Source organism: Scyliorhinus canicula, chromosome 11 (genome assembly GCF_902713615.1).
Source record: "Scyliorhinus canicula chromosome 11, sScyCan1.1, whole genome shotgun sequence".
Classification (NCBI taxonomy): Eukaryota; Metazoa; Chordata; class Chondrichthyes; order Carcharhiniformes; family Scyliorhinidae; genus Scyliorhinus; species Scyliorhinus canicula.
This window is the reverse complement of record NC_052156.1, coordinates 4,147,507-4,160,365: the sequence shown is the minus strand read 5'-3', so window position 1 is coordinate 4,160,365 and position 12,859 is coordinate 4,147,507.

Sequence of the window (12,859 nt, the reverse complement as noted above, 5' to 3'; positions counted from 1 at the left end):
CATGGGGAGGGGGTGGGGGTTGACTGTGTACATGGGGAGGGGGTGGGGATTGACTGTGTACATGGGGAGGGGGAGGGGGGGTCACTGTGTACATGGGGAGGGGGAGGGGGATTGACTGTGTACATGTGGAGGGGGTGGGGTGTCACTGTGTACATGGGGTGGGGGGTCACTGTGTACATGGGGAGGGGGATCACTGTGCACATGGGGGGGGGTGGGGGTTGACTGTGTACATGGGGAGGGGATGGGGATTGACTGTGTACATGGGGAGGGGGTGGGGGGTTGACTGTGTACATGGGGAGGGGTTTGGGATTGACTGTGTACATGGGGAGGGGGTTGGGATTGACTGTGTACATGGGGAGGGGGATTGACTGTGTACATGGGGAGGGGGAGGGGGGTCACTGTGTCCATGGGGAGGGGGGTCACTGTGTACATGGGGAGGGGATCACTGTGTACATGGGGAGGGGGGTCACTGTGTACATGGGGAGGGGAGGGGGGGTCACTGTGTACATGGGGAGGGGGGTCACTGTGTACATGGGGAGGGGAGGGGGGTCACTGTGTACATGGGGAGGGGGGTCACTGTGTACATGGGGAGGGGGAGGGGGGTCACTGTGTACATGGGGAGGGGGAGGGGGGTCACTGTGTACATGGGGAGGGGGAGGGGTCACTGTGTACATGGGGAGGGGGAGGGGGATTGACTGTGTACATGGGGAGGGGGAGGGGGGTCTCTGTGTACATGGGGAGGGGGTGGGGATTGACTGTGTACATGGGGAGGGGGTTGACTGTGTACATGGGGAGGGGGAGGGTGGGTCACTGTGTACATGGGGAGGGGGTGGGGATTGACTGTGTACATGGGGAGGGGGTGGGGATTGACTGTGTACATGGGGAGGGGGTGGGGGTTGACTGTGTACATGGGGAGGGGGTGGGGATTGACTGTGGACATGGGGAGGGGGTGGGGATTGACTGTGTACATGGGGAGGGGGTGGGGATTGACTGTGTACATGGGGAGGGGGTGGGGATTGACTGTGTACATGGGGAGGGGAGGGGATTGACTGTGTACATGGGGAGGGGGAGGGGGGTCACTGTGTACATGGGGAGGGGGTTGACTGTGTCCATGGGGGTTTCCTGATAGCAGACAGCATTCTAACGACGCCATTTCTGATGACTGGAGAACAGTGGATTGGAGTTATACTGCAGCTAGTGTGAACTCAGAAGGCTCCTTGCTGCCGCTGACAGACTGCCTGGCCACAGTCCATTCAACCCCCTGATTGAAATGTGACTGATAGAATTATAGAATCATACATACAGAATGGCAGCAGGCCATTTGGCCCTTCAAGTCTGCATTGGTATAATGTGTCTGCTCCGATGGTCTGCATCCAGGACCCCGGGGCACGCCCCCCCCCCCCGGGCCCCGCTCGCCCCGCACCCCCCCTCCAGGGCCCCGCTCGCCCCGCACCCCCACCCCCAGGACCCCGGGGGGCTGCTCTCCCCGCGCCGCCCCCCCCAAGGACCCCCGGGAGCCCGCTCGACCCACGCCCCCCCCCAGGACCCCCAGGGGCCCGCTCGCCCCGCGCCCCACCCCAAGGACCCCGGAGGCCTGCTCTCCCCGCGCCGCCCCCCCCCCAGGACCCCCGGGGGCCCGCTCGCCCCGCGCCCCCCCCCCCCTTCCAGGACCCCCGGGGGCCTGCTCACCCCGCGTCCCCCCCCAGGACCCCCGGGGGCCCGCTCGCCCCGCGCCCCCCCCCCCAGGACCCCGGGGGCCTGCTGACCCCACGTCCCCCCCCCCCCCCCGGACCCCCGGGGGCCCGCTTGCCCCGCACCACCCCCCCAGGACCCCGCTCGCCCCGTGCCCCCCCCCCAGGGCCCTGGGGGCCCGCTTGCCCCGCACCACCCCCACCCAGGACCCCGCTCGCCCCGTGCCCCCACCCCCAGGGCCCCGGGGGCCCGCTCGCCCCGCTCCCCCCCCCAGGACCCTGGGGGCCCGCTCACGCCGCCAATCCCGCCGTCACCAGAGGTGGTTTAAACCACGCCGGCAGGATTGGCCAGTCAGCGGCGGGACTTCGGCCCATCGCGGGTCGGCAGGGCGTGATTCCCGTTCCCGCCGATACCCGGCTGGCGGAGAAATCCGGCCACGGCGGGTGCGGGATTTACGAAGGCCCCGGGCGATTCCCCGATCCCTGCGGGTGGAGGGGTCAGAGAATCCCGCCCCTGGTGTCCCTTAACAGCACAAAACCAGATTATCTGCTCATTATCGCTGCAGTGTGTGGGATCTTACTGTGCACAGATTGTCTGCCGCGTTTCCGACATTGCAGCAGTGACGACTTCATTGTCTGTAAAGTGCTGAGATTGTGGAAGGTGCTAGAGAAATGCAAGCTCGTTCTTTGTGATATGAGGTTTATTTCTGTTATTTTGATCTGGCTCCTGCCAAAATTCATTTTTTATCCCATGACATTGTGTAGTGTTTTATGCTCCGGTGGAGAATGTGTGCCGTGGTTCCTCACACCTCATGTTGTACCCACACGGTATTCACGGGGGTCTCCGTGATTCACCATCTCCGCCAGGAGCAATTACTGACGCCGAGTGTCACCTGTGGCTTTAAAATTCTGGCAGTGGGAGGTCTGGCTGCTGGGGGCGTGGCCGTACGTTCCCGGGGGCGTGGCCGTACCTTCCGGGGGCGTGGCCATACCATCCCGGGGGCGTGGCCGTACATTCCCGGGGGCGTGGCCGTTCCTTCCCGGGGGCGTGGCCATACCTTCCCGGGGGCGTGGCCGTACCTTCCCGGGGGCGTGGCCGTTCCTTCCCGGGGGCGTGGCCATACCTTCCCGGGGGCGTGGCCGTACCTTCCCGGGGGCGTGGCCATACCATCCCGGGGGCGTGGCCGTACCTTCCCGGGGGCGTGGCCATACCTTCCCGGGGGCGTGGCCATACCTTCCCGGGGGCGTGGCCGTACCTTCCCGGGGGCGTGGCCGTACCTTCCCGGGGGGGGGCGTGGCCGTACCTTCCCGGGGGGGGCGTGGCCATACCTTCCCGGGGGGGGGGGGCGTGGCCGTACCTTCCCGGGGGCGTGGCCGTACCTTCCCGGGGGGCGTGACCATACCTTCCCGGGGGCGTGGCCGTACCTTCCCGGGGGCGTGGCCGTGCCTTCCCAGGGGGCGGGGCCGTGCCTTCCCAGGGGGCGGGGCCGTACCTTCCCAGGGGGCGTGGCCGTACCTTCCCAGGGGGCGTGGCCGTACCTTCCCGGGGGCATGGCCGTACCTTCCCAGGGGCGTGGCCATACCTTCCCGGGGGCGTGGCCGTACCTTCCCGGGGGCGTGGCCATACCTTCCCGGGGGGCGTGGCCGTACCTTCCCGGGGGCGTGGCCATACCTTCCCGGGGGCGTGGCCGTACCTTCCCGGGGGCGTGGCCGTACCTTCCCGGGGGCGTGGCCATACCTTCCCGGGGGCGTGGCCGTACCTTCCCAGGGGGCGTGGCCGTACCTTCCCGGGGGCATGGCCGTACCTTTCCGGGGGCGTGGCCATACCTTCCCGGGGGCGTGGCCGTACCTTCCCGGGGGCGGGCCGTTCCTTCCCGGGGGCGTGGCCATACCTTCCCGGGGGGCATGGCCGTACCTTCCCGGGGGCGTGGCCATACCTTCCCGGGGGCGTGGCCGTACCTTCCCGGGGGCGTGGCCATACCTTCCCCGGGGGCGTGGCCGTACCTTCCCGGGGGGAGTGGCTGTACCTTCCCGGGGGCGTGGCCGTACCTTCCCGGGGGGAGTGGCCATACCTTCCCGGGGGCGTGGCCGTACCTTCCCGGGGGGAGTGGCCGTACCTTCCCGGGGGCGTGGCCGTACCTTCCCGGGGGCGTGGCCATACCTTCCCGGGGGGAGTGGCCATACCTTCCCGGGGGCGTGGCCGTACCTTCCCGGGGGGAGTGGCCGTACCTTCCCGGGGGCGTGGCCGTACCTTCCCGGGGGCGTGGCCGTACCTTCCCGGGGGCGTGGCCATACCTTCCCTGGGGGCGTGGCCGTACCTTCCCGGGGGCGTGGCCGTACCTTCCCGGGGGCGTGGCCATACCTTCCCGGGGGCGTGGCCGTGCGCTGCCAATCCTGCAGCTGGGAGGGGGGGGGGGTGGGCGGCATCCGTTAAGGCTCGGGGGGGACTACACCCCACCCCAAACTCCCAACCCCACCTCACACCCCACCCCACCCCACACCCCAACAAACACCCCACCCCACACCACACCCCACCCCACCCCACACCTCTAACCCACACCCACCCCACACCCCCCACCTCACCCCCCACCCCAACCCCATCCCACCTCCCACCCCACCCCACACCCCAACCCATCCCACCCCCTACCCCCACCCCACCCCCCACCCCACCCGACCCCACACCCCCCACCCCACCCTACACCCCTAACACACACCCCACCCCACACCCCCACACCCCATCCCACACCCCCTGCCCCCACCCCACCCCACACCCCAACTCACACCCCCCATCCCACCCCACACCCCCCACTGCACCCCACACCCCTAACCCACACCCCCACCCCACACGTCCCAACCCCCACCCCACCCCCCTAACCCACACCCCCACCCCACCCCCCTAACCCACACCCCAACCCACACCCACCGCACCCCACACCCCACCCCCCAGCCCACCTCACCCCACGCCACCCCACACCCCAACACCTCACCCCGACCCCACCCCCACCCCATACCACACCCAAACCCACACCCCACCCCCACCCCACCCCACAACCCCAACCCCACCCCAACCCCACCCCACACCCACCCCGCCCCAACCCACACTCCACCCACCCCACCCCACCCCACCCACCCCACCCCACACGCCACCCCACTCCACATCCCAACCCACCCCCCACCCCACCCCACCCAACCCCACCCCCACCCCACACTCGGGAGCATTATCTGGATTCAAGCAAATGTAAATACAAGAGATTTCTCCCAGAAAATACTCATTTTAACAGCAGGCGTTAACGCTGGATGACAGTGTGCTGGGGGAATGTGGGAACTAATGTCTGGGTCTGCTGTCCACTCAGGATGGAGAATGATCACTGTGATTAATGAATAATGTTATTATCGGTCTATCAAGGTTATGTTTTTTTTAATTAATTTGCGGGATGTGGGTGTCACTGGTTAGCCCAGCAGTTATTGCCCAGCCCTAGTTGCGTACATGACTCATTTTAGAAGTTGCTGGTTTTCGCTCCAGGAGGAGGATATTTCTGTTTCTGCTTCTGGCATTGTTGGTCCAATCAGCTTTAATTTACTTGCAGAAGTCCATTCTGCTTTTTCAGTAACTAAGCTGCGAGGGCCCCTGTCTATCCACCTAGCAAGGAGAGAGCAGTTGGAAAGCTGCCCTCCTGGTGTCACTGCTGGATGCTGCCGCTTTAACTCTCGTTGTCTGCTCAGCCAGCAGAACCTGCTGCCACTCAAACCTTCACTGCCCGCGTATGCTACCGTTCATTGGAGTTCCGGTCAACTCTGTCCACCCAGAGTAACACCCAGAGTCACACTCCTGTCAGGAACATCCATTGATGAAAGGAGGTTATCCGCGAAGACCCCCCCCCCCCCCTTCTCAACCTTGCCCCTCGCCTGAGGTGTGGTAACCCTCAGGTTAAACCACCACAGTCAGCTCTCCCCCCCTCACAAGGGTCACCTGGGACTTTTGCTTCAGTCAAGACCTTCATCTCTGATGGGATGGCTTCAACAAGCAATCCCCTGCTTCCAACTGGTCACCACTTTGAGGTGCGGGTTGGATTTCAATGGGGCTCGAGAAAGAGGCAATTGTTTGAGGCAGTGATAGCGAGGAAGGGCAGCACAGTGGCGCAGTGGGTTAGCACTGCGGCCACACGACGCAGAGGACACATCAGACGCCATTTCCCTTGCCCTACACTCATCCCTAGATCATCTCGAAAACAAGGACTCCTACATCAGACTCCTATTTATTGACTACAGCTCCGCCTTCAACACCATAATCCCAGCCAAGCTCATATCAAAGCTCCAAAACCTAGGACTTGGCTCTTCTGTCTGCAACTGTATCCTTGACTTTCTGACCAACAGACCACAGTCAGTAAGAACGAACACCAACACCTCCTCCACAATAGTCCTCAACACCGGTGCCCCCCAAGGCTGCGTACTTAGCCCCCTACTCTACTCCCTGTACACACACGACTGCGTGGCAAAACTTGGTTCCAACTCCATCTACAAGTTTGCTGACGATACAACCATAGTGGGCCGGATCTCGAATAACGACGAGTCCGAATACAGGAGGGAGATAGAGAACCTGGTGGAGTGGTGTAACGACAACAATCTCTCCCTCAATGCCGGCAAAACTAAAGAGCTGGTCATCGACTTCAGGAAGCAAAGTACTGTACACACCCCTGTCAGCATCAATGGGGCCGAGATGGAGATGGTTAGCAGTTTCAAATTCCTAGGGCTGCACATCACCAAAAATCTGTCCTGGTCCACCCACATCGACGCTATCACCAAGAAAGCACAACAGCGCCTATACTTCCTCAGGAAACTAAGGAAATTCGGCATGTCCACATTAACCCTTACCAACTTTTACAGATGCACTATAGAAAGCATCCTATCGGGCTGCATCACAGCCTGGTATGGCAACTGCTCGGCCCAGGACCGCAAGGAACTTCAGAGAGTTGTGAATACCGCCCAGTCCATCTCACAAACCTGCCTCCCATCCATTGACTCCATCTACACCTCCCGCTGCCTGGGGAAAGCGGGCAGCATAATCAAGGATCCCTCCCACCCGGCTTACTCACTCTTCCAACTTCTTCCATCGGGCAGGAGATACAGAAGTCTGAGAACACGCACGGACAGACTCAAAAACAGCTTCTTCCCCACTGTCACCAGACTCCTAAATGACCCTCTTATTGACTGACCTCATTAACACTACACCCTGTATGCTTCAACCGATGCCAATGCTTATGTAGTTACATTGTATATGTTGTGTTGCCCTATTATGTATTCTCATGTATTTTCTTGAATTTTGTTTAATTCCCTTTTCTTCCCATGTACTGAATGATCTGTTGAGCTGCTGGCAGAAAAATACTTTTCACTGTACCTCGGTACACGTGACAATAAACAAATCCAATCCAATCCAATCCAATCCAATGCACAGCTAAACACCGAGAACACGAGCACAAGGAAGATCCAAGATGGCTGAGGTGCATACCTCCTTCCCTGTCACTGGGTCAAAATCCTGGAATTCCCTCCCTAACAGCACAGCGGGTGTACCTACACCTCAGGGATTGCAGCTGAAGAAGGCTGCTCACCACCACCTTCTCGAGGGCAATTAGAGATGCGTATAAATACTGCTGACCGTGCAGTTGGTACCCCCATCACCAGCATGAAGAATAAAAAACAACGTGACACCGCCAGGCCCTCATGCAGTAGTGTCTCACCTGTCCAAACTGCCTGTCTGAGCAGAAATATATCAAAGCAATTAGTCATGATGCCGGCTTACAGATGATGTAATGTGGGCTAGAGCAGGCTTTCAGGCAATGATTAGCGTGTAAGCATTGACGCACTATGCTTCACTTCACAGACTAAATCCAGTACTGCCTCTCAGCCACAGACATATACAAGTGCTCGGTGTCATTCACGATAACTTAGTCTCTTAGAGAATTAAATCAGCTCCCTCCGCTGCCAGTGATCATCTATTGGAATACACAGCGAGAACCGATGGTGAGAAATGTTGCTCGAGTAGAGGATGACGGATGCCAAATCATCATTCTGTCACCATCTATCATTGCTTTTTTCAAACAAGCAAATTTCTCATCAAAGTCCAGTAAATTCCACGCTATCAGGAAAAACATTACAATACCCCCAGGGCAGGAACTGTGTGGGTGACAGTGAATCATACAATGGTAACAGCACTGACAGACGCCATCCAGCCCATCATGTTCATGCTGCCTCTCTGCGATAATTCACCTCGTGTCACTCCCCAACATTTTCCCCATAAAGCTCCCTCCACACTGCCACAGTAAAACATGGCCAGGACAGGTACAGCACGGGGTTAGATACAGGGTAAAGCTCCCTCTACACTGTCCCCATCAAACACTCCCAGGACAGGTACAGCACGGGGTTAGATACAGAGTAAAGCTCCCTCTACACTGTCCCCATCAAACACTCCCAGGACAGGTACAGCATGGGGTTAGATACAGAGTAAAGCTCCCTCTACACTGTCCCCATTAAACAGTCCCAGGACAGGTACAGCACGGGGTTAGATACAGGGTAAAGCTCCCTCTACACCATCCCCATCAAACACTCCCAGGACAGGTACAGCACGGGGTTAGATACAGAGTAAAGCTCCCTCTACACTGTCCCCATCAACACTCCCAGGACAGGTACAGCACGAGGTTAGATACAGAGTAAAGCTCCCTCTACACTGTCCCTCCCAGGGCACCCCCCTGGGTGCCTCTGGCCCCAGCTGACCCGTCAGCTGTATGGGCGTGCTCCAGCACAACCAGTGCCATCTTGTTGGGGGGATGAGTGCGTGTGGGGAGTGTAATGTGTGTGTGGGGCTGGGATGAGTGTGTGTGGGGAGTGTAATGTGTGTGTGGCAGGGATGAGTGTGTGTGGGGAGTGTAATGTGTGTGTGAGGCTGGGATGAGTGTGTGTGGGGAGTGTAATGTGTGTGTGGCTGGGATGAGTGTGTGTGGGGAGTGTAATGTGTGTGTGCGGCTGGGATGAGTGTGTGTGGGGAGTGTAATGTGTGTGTGCGGCTGGGATGAGTGTGTGTGGGGAGTGTAATGTGTGTGTGAGACTGGGGTGAGTGTGTGTGGGGAGTGTAATGTGTGTGTGCGGCTGGGATGAGTGTGTGTGGGGAGTGTAATGTGTGTGTGGGGCTGGGATGAGTGTGTGTGGGGAGTGTAATGTGTGTGTGCGGCTGGGATGAGTGTGTGGGGAGTGTAATGTGTGTGCGGCTGGGATGAGTGTGTGTGGGGAGTGTAATGTGTGTGTGGCTGGGATGAGTGTGTGTGGGGAGTGTAATGTGTGTGTGAGGCTGGGTTGAGTGTGTGTGGGGAGTGTAATGTGTGTGTGCGGCTGGGATGAGTGTGTGTGGGGAGTGTAATGTGTGTGTGCGGCTGGGGTGAGTGTGTGTGGGGCTGGGATGAATGTGTGTGGGGAGTGTAATGTGTGTGTGGGGCTGGGATGAATGTGTGTGGGGAGTGTAATGTGTGTGTGCGGCTGGGATGAGTGTGTGTGGGGAGTGGAATGTGTGTGCGGCTGGGATGAGTGTGTGTGGGGAGTGTAATGTGTGTGTGGCTGGGATGAGTGTGTGTGGGGAGTGTAATGTGTGTGTGTGGCTGGGATGAGTGTGTGTGGGGAGTGCAATGTGTGTGTGCGACTGGGATGAATGTGTGTGTGGGGAGTGTAATGTGTGTGTGGCTGGGATGAGTGTGTGTGGGGAGTGTAATGTGTATGTGCGGCTGGGATGAGTGTGTGTGGGGCTGGAATGAGTGTGTGTGGGGAGTGTAATGTGTGTGTGGCTGGGATGAGTGTGTGTGGGGAGTGTAATGTGTGTGTGCGGCTGGGATGAGTGTGTGTGGGGAGTGTAATGTGTGTGTGGGGCTGGGATGAGTGTGTGTGGGGAGTGTAATGTGTGTGTGGGGCTGGGATGAGTGTGTGTGGCTGGGATGAGTGTGTGTGGGGAGTGTAATGTGTGTGTGCGGCTGGGATGAGTGTGTGTGGGGAGTGTAATTTACATAGATTTACATAGATTGACATAGAATTTACAGTGCAGAAGGAGGCCATTCGGCCCATCGAGTCTGCACCGGCTCCTGGAAAGAGCACCCTACCCAAGGTTAACACCTCCATCCCTATCCCCATAACCCAGTAACCCCACCCAACACTAAGGGCAATTTTGGACACTAAGAGCAATTCATCATGGCCAATCCACCTAACCTGCACATCTCGGAGCACCCGGAGGAAACCCACGCACACACGGGGAGGATGTGCAGACTCCGCACAGACAGTGACCCAAGTCGGAATCGAACTTGGGACCCTGGAGCTGTGAAGCGATTGTGCTATCCACAATGCTACCGTGCTGCCCTAATGTGTGTGCGCGGCTGGGATGAGTGTGTGTGGGGAGTGTAATGTGTATGTGTGGCTGGGATGAGTGTGTGTGGGGAGTGTAATGTGTGTGTGCGACTGGGATGAGTGTGTGTGGGGAGTGTAATGTGTGTGTGTGGCTGGGATGAGTGTGTGTGGGGAGTGTAATGTGTGTGTGTGGCTGGGATGAGTGTGTGTGAGGAGTGTAATGTGTATGCTGGCTGGGATGAGTGTGTGTGGGGAGTGTAATGTGTGTGCGGCTGGGATGAGTGTGTGTGGGGAGTGTAATGTGTATGCGGCTGGGATGAGTGTGTGTGGGGAGTGTAATGTGTGTGCGGCTGGGATGAGTGTGTGTGGGGAGTGTAATGTGTGGGTGAGGCTGGGATGAGCGTGTGTGGGGAGTGTAATGTGGGTGTGCGGCTGGGATGAGTGTGTGTGGGGAGTGTAATGTGTGTGTGCGGCTGGGGTGAGTGTGTGTGGGGCTGGGATGAGTGTGTGTGGGGAGTGTAATGTGTGTGTGCAGCTAGGGTGAGTGTGTGTGGGGCTGGGATGAGTGTGTGTGGGGAGTGTAATGTGTATGTGCGGCTGGGATGAGTGTGTGTGGGGAGTGTAATGTGTGTGCGGCTGGGATGTGTGTGTGTGTGGGGAGTGTAATGTGTGTGTGCGGCTGGGATGAGTGTGTGTGGGGAGTGTAATGTGTGTGTGCGGCTGGGGTGAGTGTGTGTGGGGCTGGGATGAGTGTGTGTGGGGAGTGTAATGTGTGTGTGCAGCTAGGGTGAGTGTGTGTGGGGCTGGGATGAGTGTGTGTGGGGAGTGTAATGTGTATGTGCGGCTGGGATGAGTGTGTGTGGGGAGTGTAATGTGTGTGCGGCTGGGATGTGTGTGTGTGTGGGGAGTGTAATGTGTGTGTGCGGCTGGGATGAGTGTGTGTGGGGAGTGTAATGTGTGTGTGTGGCTGGGATGCGTGTGTGCGGGGAGTGTAATGTGTGTGTGCGGCTGGGATGAGTGTGTTTGGGGAGTGTAATGTGTGTGTGGGGCTGGGATGAGTGTGTGAGGGGCTGGGATGAGTGTGTGCGGCTGGGATGAGTGTGTGTGGGGCTGGGATGAGTGTGTGTGGGGAGAGTAATGTGTGTGTGGGGCTGGGATGAGTGTGTGTGGGGAGTGTAATGTGTGTGTGCGGCTGGGATGAGTGTGTGTGGGGAGTGTAATGTGTATGTGCGGCTGGGATGAGTGTGTGTGGGGAGTGTAATGTGTGTGTGTGGCTGGGATGAGTGTGTGTGGGGAGTGTAATGTGTGTGTGCGGCTGGGATGAGTGTGTGTGGGGAGTGTAATGTGTGTGTGTGGCTGGGATGAGTGTGTGTGGGGAGTGTAATGTGTGTGTGTGGCTGGGATGAGTGTGTGTGGGGAGTGTAATGTGTGTGTGCGGCTGGGATGAGTGTGTGTGGGGAGTGTAATGTGTGTGTGCGGCTGGGATGAGTGTGTGTGGGGAATGTAATGTGTGTGTGAGGCTGGGATGAGTGTGTGTGGGGAGTGTAATGTGTGTGTGCGGCTGGGATGAGTGTGTGTGGGGAGTGTAATGTGTGTGCGGCTGGGATGAGTGTATGTGGGGAGTGTAATGTGTGTGCGGCTGGGATGAGTTTGTGTGGAGAGTGTGATTTACATAGATTTACATAGAATTTACAGTGATGAGTGTGTGTGGGGAGTGTAAGGTGTGTGTGCGGCTGGGATGAGTGTGTGTGGGGAGTGTAATGTGTGTGCAGCTGGGGTGAGTGTGTGTGGGGAGTGTAATGTGTGTCTGAGGCTGCGGTGAGTGTGTGTGGGGAGTGTAATGTGTGTGTGGGGCTGGGATGAGTGTGTGTGGGGAGTGTAATATGTATGTGCGGCTGGAATGAGTGTGTGTGGGGAGTGTAATGTGTGTGTGTGGCTGGGATGAGTTTGTGTGGGGAGTGTAATTTACATAGATTTTCATAGATTTACATAGAATTTACAGTGCAGAAGGAGGACATTCTGCCCATCAAGTCTGCACCGGCTCCTGGAAAGAGCACCCTACCCAATGTTAACACCTCCACCCTATCTCCATAACCCAGTAACTCCACCCAACACTAAGGGCAATTTTTGACACTAAGGGCAATTTATCATGGCCAATCCACCTAACCTGCACATCTTTGGACTGTGGGAGGAAACCGGAGCACCCGGAGGAAACCCACGCACACACGATGAGGATGTGCAGACTCCGCACAGACAGTGACCCAAGCCGGAATCGAACTTGGGACCCTGGAGCTGTGAAGCGATTGTGCTATCCACAGTGCTACCGTGCTGCCCTAATGTGTGTGCGCGGCTGGGATGAGTGTGTGTGGGGAGTGTAATGTGAATGGGTGGCTGGGATGAGTGTGTGTGGGGAGTGTAATGTGTGTGTGCAGCTGGGATGAGTGTGTGTGGGGATTGTAATGTGTATGTGCGACTGGGATGAGTGTGTGTGGGGAGTGTAATGTGTGTGTGCAGCTGGGGTGAGTGTGTGTGGGGAGTGTAATGTGTGTGTGTGGGGCTGGGATGAGTGTGTGTGGGGAGTGTAATGTGTGTGTGCGGCTGGGATGAGTGTGTGTGGGGAGTGTTATGTGTGTGTGCGGCTGGGATGAGTGTGTGTGGGGAATGTAATGTGTGTGTGCGGCTGGGATGAGTGTGTGTGGGGAGTGTAATGTGTGTGTGTGGCTGGGATGAGTGTGTGTGGGGAGTGTAATGTGTGTGTGCGGCTGGGATGAGTGTGTGTGGGCAGTGTAATG